Genomic DNA, 16,666 nt, shown 5'->3' with positions numbered 1-16,666 from the left:
CCCTGGAAGTGTCCCAGGCCAGGTTGGACAGGGCTTGGAGCACCCTGGTCTGGTGGAAGATAACCCTGCTTATGGTAGGGGGATGAAAATGGATGATCTTTACATTCCCTTCCAACCCAAACCATTCCATGATTTCCTGATTCTATTTTCCTTCTCATATGAAGGAACATGGCCTATCACTACTCACTTAAAGAAATAAAAACCCCACTGTACTGAAATAGTGACTTCAGATCCCTCTGTGAACATTCCCCTGCAATTACTCAACTCTGTTAGACTGTTTCAAACACTTTTGGATCCTGACAGAGAAATGCTGTTTATCACTTCCAATTTCTACAACTGGGTCTGAAAACTAATTAGTAAAACAGACTGTACCATCTGCTTCCTTGGGATGTGCTTCTGCTGTAACTATTTATATTTTAAGTTGGGTTTTTTTTTCCTTTGTAAATTTGTTCTTGCTCCTAAAATGGTTCAATCCAGCCTATTGTTGTTTTATTGTACGCTCATATTCCACTCCTTCTGCATCTGCATCTCTTCTTGGCATCAAGAGTACCTGAGAGGAAGGAAACATAAAACAAAACTTAATCCTGTCATTCTTTCTGCACAAATGTGCCTGGTTTATATTCCTGGGGCAGCTCTTGCTGGAAAACACTGCAGAGTTTGCAGGTAGGAAAGGCAGGAGCTGTTCACCTAAATGAAAACAGTGATTCTCCATGGGGAGGGAGCAGGAGAAGGAGATCCAGACTCCCCTGGTCTCCTCAGCCCTGGGAACAGGGATGGCACAGGCTGGGAGGGTTCGTGGCTCTTGGTTTGACAAAAAAAATTCTGGTTTTGGGGCAGTCTTTGGAGCAGGGCAGGGCTGATGTTTTCACCATGCCAAGGAGTGTTTTCCACATCAGAGACCGGCAGAGCTCAGTGATTCTCTGTGGTGGATATTTCCCCTGATATTCCTCTTGAATTCTCCATCACTCATTTTAATATTATTATTCCTGTTTGCACACTAAACAACCCTTCCTCCCTGCTGGTTGATGTCCTCATTGCGTCTGCTTTCTGCGAGGGAAAGCAAGATCTTAGCCCTGAAATAAACTCAGGGATGGAGACTTTGGAGCCCTCCTTTGCCTCTGCAGGGGGTGGGTGATGCTTCCCTGGGCCTCCACCCCCAACTGCACCAAGCTGTGGATCCTGAGCTGTGGAGAAAGGATTTTAACATGGTCGGTGAGGAGGAGAGCTCTGAGTTTTCAGCGGCTGAGCAGGAGCAGTGATTCTCTCCTGGAATTGCCAATTCTGCCAGAGGTGGGGCAAGGAAATCGAAATAACTCACGGTAGCCAAGTCAAAAATGTCAATCCCAGCTACATCCACATTTTTCTGCTCATTTCTCCTCACCTGCAAAGGGATCAGCTCTTAACCAGAGGGAAAATTGAAGCAGTAGTTATGGTGTGGCTGAAAATCCACTCGTGTGGTGGATGCTGCTCCCCCTCCAGGTGCCAAAGACCTTTAGACCTCCAGCTCATGAGATCCCCATCAAGCCAGCAAAGGTCATGCTTGGCAAATAATGTGTCTCAGATGAGTTTCTTCCTCTGCATGAGCTGAGCTGCTCAGATCGTGCCCTGCTTTTATCCCTCCCTTTGAGGGCTCCCAGGCTGGTGGCAGGAAAGCCATTATCAAGGAGCTGTTCCTTTGCCTTGGCTTTGTGGATATAAATACTGACACCTTGTTCCATTTTTCATGCATTACTTCTTTCCCTGCCCCATTCAAAAGAACAAAAGGAGTTCTGAGCTCTCTGAGCTTGGAATTTGACAGGTTTTCCTTGGTGGTGGCATTGCTGGTTTTTAGTTCTGCTCAAAAACAGCTTTTTCCTTTCACCTGAAGGGGAAGGGGGGGGAAATGAAATGATGGGGAAAGCTGGAGGAGGTTTAACCTGCATGCACGAAGCAGCAATTCCAGTGATTTTATTGTTTGGGCTTTCTGATGGTCGTCCCAAATCATCAATAAAGCTCTGGCTGTCTGTGCTTCGCCCTCCCCGTTAGCTGGAGGCACAGCCCAGCTCTGTGGCTGCCTGGGAAGTGCCTGCCTGGCTAATTCCCCTCTCCCTCTGCCTCTCCAGCTGGCCCTCACTCCCATTTGGAACATATGAGGGACCAGAGGGCAGGATTTATGGCCAGCAGACAGTTTTTAGTACAGATGTGCAGAGCAGCAACTCTCAGGTGCCAACAAAACCTCTGGAGAGATACATCATAGCAGCAAGTTGTCAGCAATTAATTTTCAGAGGGCTAAACTTCACCCATGTTTTAATAGAAGAGGAGGCTGAAGGACCAAAGAGAGAATAAATCATTTGGACCCCTGGGAGGGTTTTTTTTAGCTACTTTCCTGAGCAAGCGTTGCTGCTTTTTTCTCCTTTGCAACAGGTAAAACATCAGGGGTTTAACCACTGAGACAAATATTCTTAAATAAGCAAGACTTAAAATAGAAAAATAAAACTAAGAACAGCTTTTCTCTGTGAGATCCCTTAAATCTTTCTGCAAGGTAGATGCCAAACACTTGGATAAAGGTCTGGTTGATCTTGCAGGTGATACTTGAGTGACAAAGTGAGGGGGGGCCGAGCTATAATTGGTGGCTGTGAAAAGCTTGCTGACAGGGTTGGTTGCTGACTTTTACAAATTTAGTTTTGGGGAGTTGATTTGGGGGGCTTGGGGTGGTTTTTTTTTTTTTTTTGGAGGAGGAGGAGGGGGTAATTTCTTTGCAGCTCAGCTCCTCTGCCAGCCACAGACTTCAGAGAGGAAGAAGAGATGGCCGCAGCTCAATGGCAGGGCTGCCTGAATGCTGGTTCATGGCTGGAGCTGAGTCAGTGATGCTTTATGGAGGCTGTGGTGTGAAAGGAGAGTTTCTGTTCCTTCTGAAGAACCTCAATTTATCAAAGCATTTCACATTTTCCTTGCAGTTAAGCCAGGGTTTAGGTCCAGTTCTGCTGTGCACAGTGTAAATGGGGTGTGGGTGTCTAATGCTCGCTGTGGTGGCTTTTAATGCTCCTAAAATTTTCCATTGCCATCAAAATTGGTGTTTTTCTTCTTCTATGGAAGCTAGAAATTGTCTTCCTCATGTCACAATGTGGTTTAGAGGGCATGGTGGGATTAGATCAAGGGTTGGACTTGATCCTGGGGGCCTTCTCCAAACTTAATGGTTCTGGGATTCTGTATTAACAAAAACCTGTTACAATTCAACAAAACCCCACAAATCACAGAATCCTAGTGGTTTTGGTTGGAAGGGACCTTAAAGATCACCCCACTCCATCCCCCACCATGGGCAGGGACACCTCCCACTATCCCAGGTCCTTCCAAGCCCCATCCAGCCTGGCCTTGGACACTTCCAGGGATCCAGGGGCAGCCACAGCTTCTCTGGGTACCCTGTGCCAGGGCCTCCCCACCCTCACAGGGAACAATTCCTTCTATAGATCTAATCAAAACTCCCCTCTTTCAGTCTGAACCCCAAAATCTTCCTCTGTCCCACATGGTGGCAGCTCCAGGCACCTCCCAGGTGAGGCAGTGGTCAGGGAAGCTCAGGAGATAGAGAACTTGAGCTGAAAATTCCCTGTGGAACAATTCCACTCTGTCATCTTCCTCCTTATTACCCTTCCCTCTGCAGCCATGATGGGATTAGTGATATTTCCATTTGTCTGTTTTATGTATTTTGTTTTCCCTTCCTCTGAAAAATGATTACAGGATGAAAAGTTTGTCAGGCCTTGGAGTTCAGCAAGATTCTCTCTGGAATTAATTTCCTACCGTGGAGTATGAGCAGGCATCTAGAAAAACACTATTTGATTGTACTTCTGTTTTCATATAAGAAAATGATTATTTTCACTTCTTGGTGGGTGTAGGACGCAGAGCTGAGTGGGAAAGGCAGGATTTTTATTTATCAGATGGCTGAAAACTTAAAATCCAAGAAACATTAATGAGGAAAGCTGAGGAAATGGAAGTTTTGCTCCATTTATTCCCTAAATAATGGGAATTATTTGGTTGTTCCCTAAATGTCAGAAATCCACAGCAGAGGAGAAGAGCAGGAGGAAAAAGGACATTGCCCTGGAATCAAACACCGCAGTGGGCTGAGCTGTCAGAGCCTGAGGCCCAGCAGAGCCAGATCCAAGCGGGTCTGGCATGAAATGGCTTCTCTTGATTTTCTCATCCTCCCCATCGAGCTTCTCTCTCTCTCGATCTAATTGGAGGGGTTTGTTCTGACACCTGCTGCAATCAGGGCTGGATGTTTTCCACGGGAATTCAGTGCCAGGAACGAGGCCTGTGCTGTGCTCTTGGCTCCAGTGCCTCTCCAGCACTGGTTTCCACTCGCTCCCAGTTGCAAGAGCCCCTTCTGCTCCATCATTCCTTCCACCTGCAGCATCTGCCTGGACCACCCCCAAGTGGTTTTTATCCCAAAACTTGTGGATCTTTCCCGCCCCACCATTTCACCCTTCCTCTGAGCACCCTGCTCACCTTTCTAATCATATTAAGATGAAATCAGCCCCCATGGTGGGGGTTTGGAACGAGGCCATCTTTAAGGTCCCTCCAAAGCCCAAGGGTTTTGGTTTATGGTTTGGGTTTAAGGTTTCCCTAAGCCCAAGCCTTTCTCTGTTTCTAGGATACCTGTGATGTTTTCTGCTTCAGCAGCACAAGGAGGGATCCCATCAGGTCCTGCTGCTCCACCAGCTGCTTGGCACCATCACTGGGGCCTCCAGAGGGGGAGGCTGAGGAATGCTGGCTCCTCCTCGGGGTCTGTAGTGAGGAAAAATCCATATTTCCCCTCTCCTCATGTTCCCAATGCTGATGGAGGATTCACTCTCCGTTTAAATGAAGTAACCTCTGCAAGGACTTACCATGCCTGGAGCCTCAGGCCTTCGTGCCAGGATGGTTTCTTCTCCATCATCCAGAATAATTCCCTTTCTCCATCCAGAATAATTCCCTTTCTCCAGCTGCTGGCCTCGGGTTCGTGTGCTCAGAGGAGCTGACTCAGAGATGACTCAAACTCCTCACATGCCTTTGTGGGTTTGCAAATGAAAGAGCAGGGTAAGGTTGAGTGATTAAATAAGAGACCTCAGCCAGCAGCCAGCCCCTTCCCAAAATCCCAGGGGGAAGTCAGGACCTGGAAACTCACCCTGGGCACGGTGATTCAATGGAGTGAGCAAAAACCACTTGTAAATACATTTATTAGTGCTGAGGCTATGGTTGGAGCTGAGGCAAAGGAGAGGAGCCGCACAAATTACCTGCAAATTCCTCCTGAAGTCCTGGAATCTGTAGGTCAACAGGGAAAGAGCAAGGAACAGGGAGATGTTTCTGTTTTGCTGTGGGTTTTATTTAATTCCACGTCTTTATTTTCTGATCTTAATGGCACATCATGAAACTGGTGTTTTCAAAAGGAAATTGCCAATCTGGGGGCAGCTGCAGAACGTGAAGAGTTACTGGGAAGCCTCAACACCAGAACTGGTGTCTGGATCTGGGTGTGTGAGGGACTTGTCTGAAAGATTCTGAGCCCATCAGCTTTTTCTCAGAGCCAAAGCAGAGGGGCAACAATCCCACGAGATTCCTAAATCCATCTCCATCCCTGGTTATGTCCAACTGCCAGAAAATACCCTGGGGATGAAGAGGCAGGGTGGGACCTTTCACCTTGGGTTGCACAACAGGAATGAAGTAGCCAAAAAAATGACTTTGAGTCTCACTTAAGAGCAAAACCAGCCCCTGAGCTGAGCCTAGGCCCCATCCCAGTGAAGCCTGGTGAAGGCTGCCCTAGAACAGAGGCTAGACAGAGCTAAAGAATAAAGCAGGGATTTATTAAAAGAATCATCTCAATGGATCCACCTTGGGCACCACAAGAGCCCAGCCAGGGCTGCACCCAAGATGAACAAAAAAAAGGTCATTAAAAAAAATGGATGACTGGTCACAAGGTCTCTCATTTTTATAATTTCTGCTCCATTTGCATATTGGAGTTAATTGTCCAATTACAACTTTAGGTGATGAAGTCCTATCCTCCTTGTTTTTTCTCTCTTCAGCCCACGTTGTTTGTGCTCTTGGGCTGAGATTTGGATCATTTGTCCTTGGTCCCCAGCTGGAGCAGGAATTGTTTTGTCTCCCTGCTCTGTGCAGAGAGCTCACCATCCCATAATATGAAGCCCAGAACTACACACTAAAGCAGCACAGAACCTGAAAAACATCAAAGCTGAAACCTGAGGCATCACCTGGAAATTCAGGTCTTTCCTCTCATGTTTAGTCAGGACTGTGGCTGTTGCAGGAGGGATTATCACCCTGTGCTCTGTGAGAGCTGCAATGAGCTTTCAGACCCTGCAGCTGAGGGTTCCCAGAGGATCCACAGGCATCTGTCACTGCTGCTCAGCACTCCTGGGCTGAAAGGGAGGGAATTGCTCTTGGGTACAGAGCTTTTCCTGCTCCTCAGCTGGGGCCACCCCCCAGGTGCTGGGAGGTCTGAGGGGAGGATTATGGGCTTTACAGTGTGCAGGATTTCCATAGGGCTGAATGGAGCCAATACCTGTAAATTAGGATATTTTTTCATTGATGAAGGTAAAACTCCAGTGGGAAACTGCATTTGCTGTTGTGAGCCTTAGAGGTAATTATAATCTCCTTTTTTGACACTGCACTGTTGGGAGTGAATGCCAACATTTCCATTTGAGGGCTTATTTGATTATTTTTCTCATTTTGCAAAACATTATTACATTAACCCGCCACTCCTGAATCCTTGTCCTACCATGGCATTTATGCATGAGAGGGTCTGTGCTCTGAAAGGAACATCAGGCTGAAGAATGCTCCATGATGATGGAAAGGCTTCTGTTTATCCTGTGGTTTTGGAATAAGAGCTTATTTTTGGCTTTGGAAGCAAATGTGACCTAGTTTGGATCCAAAATGTAATCTGAACCTTCAGCTACACATCTCAGATATTTATTAGGGCTGAAAGTAGTCAATAAATGTATGTGAGTCTGAGGCAGACTGGGAGAGGGGAAGTTTAGGTTAGAGATTAGGGAGAAATTCCTCCTTGTGAGGGTGGGGAGGGGCTGGGATAGAATTCCCAGAGAAGCTGTGGCTGCCCCTGGAAGTGTCCCTGGAAGGCTGGACAGGGCTTGGAGCACCCTGGGGTAGTGGAAGGTGTCCCAGCCCATGGCAGGGGGTGGAATGAGATGAGCTTTAAGGTCCCTTCCAACCCAAACCCCCCAGGATTCCAAGGTTTTATATAAATCAATAATCCACAGCACCAGGGTCCTGGGACCCTTTTGTTGTGTCCCAGCCCTCACCCTCTTTCCATCCCAGTTAAACCAGTGGGGCAGGAGGAGGCTGCTCCAGTCTGCAGAGATCCCTCACCTGCTCTGAGCAGGTGAAACCATCCCTGAGAAAAATCCTTCCCCACCAGGGCTCACTGCTCTTCATTTCTCCTCCCAGTCTCTGCCCACACTGTCCTGAATGCAGTTCTGGGTTATTCCTCTCAGTCCATGCAATGCTTTCCTTTTTCCTTGCTTACTTTTAATTAAATCTCATCACTTGAAAAATCCCAAGGAAGACTTTGCAAGATCCTTAATTTGATTTTTATTTTCATTAAGCTCATACTTATATGACAAATCTCCCAGAGCTGTTGCTAAATGCACTTTGTTTTCATGCAGTGCTCTTCTGGCTGAAAGTCCAGTTCCTGCTAGGGGAATGTGGGCAGGAAGGGAATGTTCACCTGGGGTTTTTGACCCTGACAACCTGTTTTTGTTATTAAAATGGTGGTGAGCAGCAGAAGTGATGAAACACTGAGTTCTGTGGAGTCTGCAGAGTGTTTTTTTAACCTCCAGTCATTATACATTGCGTTGGCATAAAAAAGCAGAGGAAGAAGATCCTTCCTAGAGAGCAAGCAATTCTTCTTGGACCTTATGAAGTTAATTATTTTATATCCCATAACTGAAACTTGTAACTCAGTGTAATTGGCAGGAGAAGTCCCACAGTAACAATCACAGGGCTGGTTATTGTTTCCTCTAGTGCTCCACTGTGGGAATGCTGGAAAAACAGCCTCCCATCCTGGTGTTTATTGGCAAATGCTTGAATAAATCATGCCAGCCTGTACAACAAGCTGAACAATCAATAATCTCTCCTCCTGAAATGGGAAGTGTTGCAGGAGGGGAAGAGGTGAGGACAGGTTTGTGGTGCCTGTTTAGCTGGGATTGTGCTTTATGGATTTGGGAAAACCAGAGACCAAGCCCAGGCTGGATGTCCAGTGGAAGATGTCCCTGTCCATGGCAGAGGGGTGGGATGGGATGAGCTTTAACACCCCTTCAACCCCAACCATTCTGGAATTTGATATCCCTTCAACCCCAACCATTCTGGGATTTGATGTCCCTTGAGCCCAAATCATTCTGGGATTTGATGTCGCTCCAACCCAAAACATTCTGGGATTTGATGTCCCTTCAACCCCAACCATTCTGAGATGTGATGTCCTTTCAACCCAAACCATTCAGGGATTTGATGTCCCTCCAACCCAAACCATTCAGGGATTTGATGATTCTACAATGATTTTATGATTTTTTTCTTTTCCCAGTCTGCCAACACCTCACTGTGTGACCACAACAGGACCTGGATTAACCTCGTGGTGCTCCCATATTCTGTTAAAAACCCCGCTGATTGCCTCAGGCCCTGTTTGCAGCCTGGCTGAAGGAACCACATCTCACACTCAGCATCACAGTGCCCCAGGGTTCCTCACCCCTGTGTTGAGCCCAGCAACACCAAACCTCCTCGTGCTGCTGTCAGCACCAGTGGGAATGACCCCATCACCCCCATCCTGAGGGATTTTGTGCAGCCACATCAGCCCCAGCTCCTCAGGGGCCTTTTCCAGCTGTGCTCAGCCCATGGAGGTTCTTGGCTGTGCAAGACTTGATCTTACCCAGGAGCTGCTGCTGCTCTGCCTCACAGACCCTCTGGAGCTGCCTCTCTCTTTCAAGTAGATATATTAAGATTTTATTTCCTATCTGCCACTAATTTCTGCTATTTCTGTCCCAGGTGGAGCCTGCAGTGACAAGAGTGGCCCATCCGTGCTGGCAGCACTCAGCACTGCCTCAAGACTCCAGCATAGCCAGGGAGAAGGGCAGGGACAACAGAGCTTTGCTTAATGTCACCTTTGGCACTTGGGATGGGACATTTGAAGTGGAGGGAAAGGGCAAAGCAGGAGATCTCTGGTGAATGTGGCACCTCCACCCCGCTGTGGCTAAGGATACAGCTCCAATTTGATGCTTCAGTAGGAAATCTCAGGATGGATCCTCATCTGGGACAAGCTGGCCTCACTTTCAGTGGCAAGCAGGCAGTTTGTGAGGGATGGGGTCTGACCTGCTGGTCATTTGAGGTCTTCAGGCTCATCTGTTAAGCTGCACTTGAGTTTGCAGGCTGGCATGGCATTCCTGCCACGTGGAGCAGGAGCAGGGCTGAGCACACGCTCAGGATTAAGTGTGTGAGTGTTTTACAGAAACACTCCTGTGTCAGTTCAGATATCCCCGTGCCCTTTTTTCTGCATGGAGAATGCTAGCTCAATTAAATTGTCATCTTCCTGGAAAAAAGATGTGCTGGTAGCAGGCCTGGGTCTCTTGGTATGAAACCGCAATTCTGGAAGGAATTTAAACAGAGTCATCTGTTTTAGGGGGTTGCTGAATTTCTTTTTCTATCCCTTCCATCACAAAAAGGAAATATGCTTCTGAACTCTCCAGGCAGTGATTTCAAGGTAGGATGGCTCCTGTTAAATTAGACATTTATGGACTATTTAGCTAATTACCTCAGAGACAAAACCTTCCAGACTTGTTTTCCATTTCATATGGACTATTTCAGAAAATTCACCAGGTTTATCTGGGGCTGGGAGGAGCTGAGGAGCATTTGGATGTGGGAGAGGTGGCCTGGCTGGGAATTGTCTCTCTGGTGGCAGTGACTGGGGAGAGGAAGCAGCTCTGGGAACAGCACAGGCCAAATCCTGCCTGGACCCTTCCCCAGTTTCAGCAGCTGAGGAAAGGAGCCTGAATGCTGCTGGAATGTTGGAGGGGATGGGGCGTGATCCTGCTGCAGGGATGGCCCAGAGGTGGCCAGGGGTGCCCAGCCACCTCTGATGGGGCCACCCCTGGCCAGCTGTGGCTGCAGCTGCTTCCTCACACAGACATCTGGGCTTCCACAGGGCCAAGGCTGCAGCCCCATGGCAGGAGGTGCTGTTTAGGCTGTGGGGCCTGGAAACATTCCCCAGAGAATGCTACAAAGTGGGGTTTGTGGGACCCATGGCATTTGCACAGAGCACATCTGGCCAGCTGTGGGTTGGGTTTATGCTCACCAGAAGCACCAAACCTGTATCTCCTCCTTGTGATGCCTTGTGAAGGCTGACCTAGAGCAGAGGCTGGACACAGTTAAAGAATAAAGCAGGGATTTATTAAAAGAATCACCTCAATGGATCCACCTTGGGCAGCACAAGAGCCCAGCCAGGGCTGCACCCAAGATGAACCAAAATGGTCACAAAATGCACGACCAGTCATGGGGTCTCTCACTTTTATAATTTCTGCTCCATTTGCATATTGGAGTTCATTGTCCAATTACAACTTTAGGTGATGAAGTCCCATCCTTCTTGTTTTTCTCTCTTCAGCCCACATTGTTTCTGCTCTTGGGACTGAAATTTGGGTGGTTGTCCTTGGTCCCCAGCTGGAGCAGGAATTGTTTTGTCTCCCTGCTCTGTGCAGAGAGCTCACCATCCCCTACTATGAAGCCCAGACCCACTCACTAAAGCAGCACAGAACCTGAAAAATACAAAAGCTAAACCTGAGGCAGCACCATCACTCTGCTGGTATTGACCAAAACCTGATTTGAAGCAGAACCTCGTGCTCTGGGATTTGTTTGCACTTTGCACTGGGAACTCTTCCCCCGTTTGGTTTCACAGCCGTGGCCTGACCCTCCCCTGATGCCAGGATGGCAATTAAGGAGCTCAAAGCAGGGGGGGGCTCTGGTTGTTATTGATTAGAGCTCTAATTGCTCATCTCCCCACACTGTCCAAGCGAACTGGGCTGGATGGAGATGCAGGGAGTGAAATGGAGATCTGGCTGCCACAGGACTCACTCCGACACCGTTCCTCAGCACAAGGCTGCAGGATTTGGGAGCCATTCTTGCTCAACCCAGGCAGTTTTTTCACTGCTGGTCCCTTCCAACCTCTCTGGTTTCCTGAGGTCCCTCACTGTGACCAGCCACGGGTGCAAGGTCAGGGAAGGGTGGTCACTGCAGGCACACCTCATGGGCTTCTGGGAGCACCCCCAAACATGTCAATTATCTCAATAATTATTTCCTTCCAGCTCAGAACCAATGCTTGGACATTTCAGGACATCACAGGCACAAGGGGCAAATTACATCTCCAAATGTAGACCAGAGACGGTTTTTGAAAAATCCCCATCCCAAGAGGAGTTTAAATTTGGGGGATACCTTTTCGAGCTATTAGCTGATCACAGCCTCGGTAACTTGGAAAAGGAGAGGAAACCTCACCAAAGACTGAAGCAATATGACAGCAAGGAGTGGAGAGCTCTCAAGAGCCAGGAATTTCAGAAACAAGAGCCCTCTGCCCATAATTTGGTGTTGTTCCTTGTCCGGGGAGGCTTTAGCCAACAGAGGCGTGGAAAAAGCAAAATGAACTCTTTGTTAGCTGCTGAGGAAACTCTGCTGCCCTGAGAGCAGGGGATGATCCCAGAGTTGTCTAATTAGGCAGGCAGTTGTTTAAAAAAGGATTTCACATCCAGGCCTGAAAGAGCTGGAATTGACCCGTGAAGTGAAGAAAAGGCTGAATTTCATTCCCAGCCCCTGCACAGAACCTGGCTGAGCACGAGGAGCCTCACGCTGCCTCTCTGCTTGGGGTGAATTTCATTAGAATGGGCTGATAATTGCATTGTACAGCCAGAACCAAGCAGGGGGAATTTACCTTCAAGGCCCATGAAGGTCAAGATCACCCTCAGAACAATATGAGGCTTTTCAAGACGAAGTTTTACTGTGAACAGGGAGAGGACTTTGTGAACTCAGAGGCCTTGCAGATGTTCAAAGCTGACAGCAGCCATTTTGTGCCATTTTTCAGGAGTACAGCTGGGCCTGTGTTCATCCAGGGCTTCTCTTCTTCAGGGAATTGTTGAGTGCAATTGTGGAGTTTGTTTTCTGTGGTTTGGGATATTCTCTGGAAATGCCCCAATCCTTTGGGAGACAAGGTCGGGGAGGGGGCTGGAACTTGCTGTGAAGGTACAAAATGCTTTGCTCCTAAGGAAGCTCTTTTGGGACCCTGAGCAGCTCCCAGAGGGTGCCAGCACTCCTTTCCAGATGTGCTGCACCTCTGGGGCAGACAGAAAATGCTGGATAAGCTGGAGCTACCCTTCCTCCTTAGTGAATCCTTCCCATGTGGAACCAGCAAGCCCCTTGGAGATAACAGCAGGTGGCTGAGAAAAACACTGCAGATAAGGGAGGATTGAAGACAGCGAAACTGTTTTTAGGTAAATTTCTGCTTTTCAGATCAGATCTGCATGTTTATCCCCTATCTACATGCACACTTAATCCCCAGTTGCCATGGGACAGGAGAGCTGCCTGTTATTGCAAGCTCTTTCTCTGAGCAATTTCCTGTTGTTAATGCAGCTCAGTCCCTTGATTTCATTCCAGTCAAATCATTCCTGTTGTCTTTTCCGAGGTCATTGTGCTGCCTTGCAGAACCCAAACCTCTGCGTTGGCAAAGCTTGGGAATAAAGAGCCCTCTGTGAGGAGCTGCTGAGCCAGGCTGCCACAGGCAGGTGAGAGCAGACCTGAAAGGGCATTTCCATCCCTTGATCAGCTGCCAGCCCTGCTGCTCTGGGCACAGCCAGGCTCGGCCTCAGACGTGTGGTCTCACTTGATTTATGTAATCCTCAGATCTAGATAGTCCTCAGAATGCCCCACTCAGGATTATAACAAGGTAAACACGTTTTTAGCACACAAAAAAACCTGAAAATCTGATTGTTCTGGTGAAGCAGACAAAAGGTGGAAATTCTTAGCAGGGATATTTTTGAGGTGAGGCATTGATGTTTGAGGGAGGGAGAGCAAGGCTTGGAACTGGAGAAATGGGCTGGGTGGCAGTAGTAGAAAAAAAACTTCCTGCTTTTCTTCCAAGCAACCAAATCTGGAGTGGCAGAGGCGGCTCCTCTCTGCAGAGCTGCCTCTCTGACGACAAACACGCCGAGGTGTCGATGTGGGGAGCAGCAAGTTGTGTTCCAGACTCCCTGATAAGTAAGAATACACTGTGCTTCACACGTGTTCCAAAGAAATCTGTCGCTCTCCTGAAGGTCTCTTGCAAAGTCTCTTTATTCCCCCTTTCCTGAGTCACAAAGTGAGGGGGGAGGTCAGGCCTGGTGGGCTGCAGAGAATCCCAAAAGGCTCCATGGCCACCTCATCCCAGTGGTGGGTGTTGGGTTGGGAGCTGCTGTAATAACTCCCCTGGTGAGGTGACACCAGAGAAGGGAACAGAACAGGCCCATCATTAGGTTAAAAATAGAAACTCACAGTCACAAAGAGTGTGGGCAGTAAATTGGGTCCTGGCCCTGCCCCGTGCCTGGAGCTGCTGTTGCTGCCTGCATGGATGAAGGATTCTCCCCTTTTCCCATCTCTCTGGCACAGCATGATGCCAGCTCTCACCTGGCAGGATGAGAAGTGTGTCCTGGTGGCAGGAGGGCACCGATGCCCACAGCAGGGAGCAGGATCCCAGCTCCTCTTCTTGCCTGCGTGTTGCAACAGGACATGAAATAAAATGACACTGGATTCTCAGGTAAGAAGAAGAAAAAGGGAAGTTTATTTCCTGACTCCAATATTTATAGATTTACAAAAGTGACAGTGGATTGGAGGATGAAAGTGCCACCTCTCCAATGACACTGGGCAAGATAACAGTTCATCAAATTTCTCCTCCTCCAGAGAAGAATGTAAAACAATAATTACTTACATAAAAGGGCGCGAGAAACTTTATTACAAAAATGTAAACATCAGAAAGCTTAAAAGAACTTAAAAAACCAAAGCAACACCTGTGCCCATGCCAAGCTGTGTTTGGGGCAGCCTCAGCCTGGCAGTGTGGCTTTGTGCCTCTGCTGGATGGCTCCAAAGCACATTTTCTCCTGGGCAGAGTGCTGGCATATGCACACACATGCAGCAGGCACTCACTGGAACTGGCAAGCTGGAAAAATAACAGCACCCTCAGGGAAAAGAGAGGCCCCCGTGTTGGTACCTTCCTCCCCTCTGCTGGCAGTTGCTCTGCACATCTCCAGCTCTCAGGCTGCTGCCCCTGAGAGCCGGGGAGGGAGATAAAACAATCTCATCCCAGCGATGTTATTTCCCTCTCCAAGTCCTCTCCATTTTCATCTGGATGTTGATAGCGAGGGCTGTAGATGTCAGTGCTCTGGATTTATGGATAGAGATGTGCAGATGAGTGTGACAGCTGGGAGTCTGACTCCTTTCCACTGCAAAATCTGATCCCTCTTCTCTGCCATCAGCTGGATTTCGTGCTACTCCTGACTCCGTCGGCAGAGCTGAGAGCTGTGGGGAACTCGAGGCTCCTTTTCCAATGAGCTTGTCGGGTCTCAGCCCTCAGCAGTGAACTCACGAACAAAACCAGCACTGGTGGACATCCCCTGAGTGCACAGGGGTCGTGTCTGAGCTGCCCTCCCTCTGCAAAGGCTTTTCCCTTGGCCATGCAGGGTCGTGTGTGGGGTTTATCTGGCTGAGAACAAACCGTGTCGTGCAGCAGAGAGACCCCGCTGGGACCCAGCTCAGGTCGTGAGAATGCTCCTCTCCAGAGGCAGCTCAGCATCCAGCTCCTGTACTGCTGTAAATCAGGAGCTGGGGGGTTTAATTTGATTGCTGAGGCTGTGTTCTTACATCAGAAATTACAGCAACAACGGGAGGGATTCTCAGCTCAGCTCAGTGGAAGGGCCTGGGGTGACAGGACAAGGCAAGATGGCCTTCAGTGGAGGAGGGCAGGGTTAGACAGGATACTGGGGAGAAATACTGGCTGTGAGGATGGGGAGGGGCTGGCATAGAATTCCCAGAGAAGCTGTGGCTGCCCCATCCCTGGAAGTGTCCAAAACCAGACTGGACAGGGCTTGGAACAACCTGGGACAGTGGAAAGTGTCCCTGCCATGGCAGGGGGTGGCACTGGAAAATCTTTGAGTCTCAACCCAAACCAGCCTGGGATTCTGGGATTCTGGGACAGGAAGGCACAGCAGAGTGCTTAGGGATGGGCAGGGCTGCCTGTGAGGGTGCACGTGCAGGGGTGTTCAGGCTGGGGTGTCCCCTCTGGGCCTCCCCGTGCTGTGGCTCTCCTGCAGCTCCATCTGCACCAGAGCATTCCCCGCTGCAAGGCTGAAGGAGCAGGAGTGCTGCACGTAGAGCTGAGCTGATGAGGCTCAGCACCCCCTCTCCTTGTTTCATGTTTAATTAGCTGGTGCATGAAGGATGGATTGGATAGAACAAGGAAGCAGCAGGGAGAAGGAAGGTTAATCTATCCTCTAGCCTTGCTATTCCTTCTTCCTTGTGATCTTGTGAAGCAAGGAGATGATGTGTCTTTTGAAGTGTAAAGTACTCCCTATCCTTCTCCCCCCTGAAGTCTCCTCCTCCTCCTCCTCCTCATCCCAGCTGCTTCCTGCCAGGTGCTGCTGAGGGCCGAGGGGCTGGACCCATCCTCCCCGGGGCTGCACGAGGGGGCTTGGAACCACTAAAAGTCAGGACTGGCTCTTTTAAGCACCTCAAAGCCCTGTCCTGGAATCCTGGGGTGCTGCCTGTCCCAGGCCAGGGCTTGGAGTCACCTGGGATATTAGAAGGTGTCCCTGCCCATGGCAGGGTGCAATGGGATGAGCTTTAAGTCCCTTCCAACCCAAACCTGTCTGGGATTTTGGGATTATTGTCTTCGTTTGGGGTTGATGCAGCAGGAGGAAGAGTGTGGGCTGGGAGGATGCCCTGAAACCTCAGCGTCACCTGGGGTGTCCCCAGGACCTGAGGGCTCACAAACAGCAGTGCCACCCCCAGCTGTGAGTGAGGAGAGGGAGCTTGGCTCTCTCCTCTCAGCCTTCAAGAGCTCTGCTCCATTTTTCAGGAAACTCTTTGAGAACAAGGAGCAGGGGAATCAGGACAGAGGAGAGGGCTGGCCTGGCACGAGCAGCCCTTCCCCAGGCCCCGTGTTCTCCCCAAGTCAGAGTAATTGAATTGTTTTAATATTAATGTCTTCTCTCGAGCTCTGCTGATGGGAGGGAGGGAGAGATGTTTCTTCCAAAACAGTCTTAAGCTAATGCAGAAAATATGAATAAATCTCTCAGAGATTATAGCCCCTGGAAAGCTCCTGTGAATATCAGAAAGACATCCTTCCTGCTACGGGAGGTTTGATTGAATTACAAATTTGAGGCAACTCCAAAGCAAAACTGATTAAGTCTTTTCTTTCTCACTCTCTTGTTGTAGCTTTTTAAGGCGCTAAAGCTTTTTAATAATTAGAAATCCCCCCGTCCTGTTTGTAAGTGGTTATAATTGGCATCGCCCTGCCTGCAAGTAGCTCTAATTGGCATCGTGTCCTCGCGGATGGTGACGCACCAGAGCACAAAACGTGGTGGGAAGTGCTGTCACTCCTTATCTCTGAGGGAGACCCACGGCCTGTGCTATGAGA

General features: G+C 49.0%; 1 long non-coding RNA gene across 1 annotated transcript; it reads right to left on the bottom strand.

The window, feature by feature from the left end:
• Positions 1-343: 343 nt before the first annotated feature.
• LOC119710995 lies at positions 344-4,973 on the bottom strand. The gene is made up of 3 exons (XR_005259653.1): positions 4,860-4,973; positions 4,630-4,758; positions 344-550 (listed from the first exon to the last, which is right to left on the bottom strand). It is a non-coding gene; the product is annotated as an uncharacterized LOC119710995 (long non-coding RNA).
• Positions 4,974-16,666: the final 11,693 nt, after the last annotated feature.

Source organism: Motacilla alba, chromosome 23, assembly GCF_015832195.1.
Source record: "Motacilla alba alba isolate MOTALB_02 chromosome 23, Motacilla_alba_V1.0_pri, whole genome shotgun sequence".
NCBI lineage: Eukaryota > Metazoa > Chordata > Aves > Passeriformes > Motacillidae > Motacilla > Motacilla alba.
Note: the sequence above shows the minus strand (reverse complement) of the source record. Positions and strands in the feature narration are given on the sequence as shown.